The sequence below is a fragment of the Palaemon carinicauda genome, chromosome 7, assembly GCF_036898095.1.
Source record: "Palaemon carinicauda isolate YSFRI2023 chromosome 7, ASM3689809v2, whole genome shotgun sequence".
Taxonomy (NCBI): Eukaryota; Metazoa; Arthropoda; class Malacostraca; order Decapoda; family Palaemonidae; genus Palaemon; species Palaemon carinicauda.
This window is the reverse complement of record NC_090731.1, coordinates 127,977,251-127,979,199: the sequence shown is the minus strand read 5'-3', so window position 1 is coordinate 127,979,199 and position 1,949 is coordinate 127,977,251.

The following is a 1,949-nucleotide window of genomic DNA, read 5'->3' as shown; positions in this document are numbered from 1 at the left end:
ACATTCGCAAGAAGGGTGGCTGGAGGTTTATCCCCATGTCTTTTGGTAGATAAAAAATTAAAAAATCTGAGATATGTATAGGCTGGTTAAAAGGATATAGGAATTTAGCAGTAAATATAGTCAAAAGAGTAAAGAGAATATAATTACTAAAACTGCATAGGGAGAACTATGGACTTAAGGCACTGACGAGGAATGACCGGATAGGGAATATGTTAAATCCTCGTTTGGGTCTTGGGAACAGCAGGATTTGGGAAACTTATGTGCATGTCAGAAGAACTCAAAGGCAGGAGAAGAGTAAAGCTCCAAGAACGCTGGATAGTTGGATTTTGAAACGTTTGTAAAACACACGAGTGCATACGTGATAAAGGTTTATGGCTTAGTGTATATCGAGGGTCAAACACATTATTGATGAGCTTTTGTGTAGGTGTATGAAGTTCAAGGTGGATCGTACAGTATTCACCAATTAAAAGATTAATGGGCAGTCACTTGTGTTTTCTTCCATAGAGTCACCTTCCGCTGGTGGAAACTACTTCATGTCAAAAACACACACACATACACACACACACACACACACACACACACATATATATATATATATATATATATATATATATATATATATATATATATATATATATATATATATATATATATATATATATATATGTATGTATGTATAAATGAGTGTATGTATGTGTCAATCTAAACATATGTATGTATATGTGCATATATATATATAATATATTTATTTATCTATGTATGTATATATATATATATATATATATATATATATATATATATATATATATATATATATATATATATATATTTATTTATATATATATATATATATATATATATATATATATATATATATATATATATATATTTATATTTATATGCATATACATATACTATATTTATATGTACGTGTGTATGTTTATGTTAGGATGAGATCTCTCAATTTCTTCCCTTCCTCTTGATAAAAGAAAACCTTTTGTCCGCCCTATCTTTTGCCTTTATCCAAACCCATTTGCCTCCCTTTCCCGGAGAGTTCTTGTCTCCATTTAATTCCAATGATGTTCATTTCCCAAAATTCTCACAACGATCTCGGGAAATGACTTTTGATACTTTTCCTCTTTTGCTATCTTTTTGACATACGACTCTTCTTCCTTTCCACATCTCTAGGAATGAACTCATGTGCAAGGCTGGAAAAAGAATCATAGGTGTGGGGCAAGGTTTGATGATATGAAAATGGATTGTGTAAGTACGGAGTCGAAAACGATTTATGCTTGAAGGGGATCGAGTAGTGATTAGGGTAGTTAAGAGAAACAGCAGAAACTAATGAAATAGCCAGAAAGGTTTTGCAGTATTATAAGGTTTGTTTAAAAGTAAATATGAAGAGGATCATATTTCTGAAGGAATGTTGAAACCAAGAAGGTAGATTATTTAATGTGCATTAGAGTTATTTATCAAATGTACCGAGTAATGGCGATAGCATAGGAATTTAGAAATAGAAAAACGATATCAAGAGAAAGTTGAAGTATTATATTAAAAAAGAATTCAAGTAAGTCGGAAGATAGCCAAATGAATAGAAAATGAATGGCATATAAGGAATAAAGCTTTCTGGGGAATTTTTCTCCCTATATGTACTGTGAGAACAAAAGAAAATATGGGAATATATGTATATATATATATATATATATATATATATATATATATATATATATATATATATATATATATATATATATATATATATATATGTGTGTGTGTGTGGGTGCCTATATAAATATATATATATATATATATATATATATATATATATATATATATATATATATATATATATATATATATACATATATTTGTATATATATATATATATATATATATATATATATATATATATATATATATATATATATATATATATATATATATATATA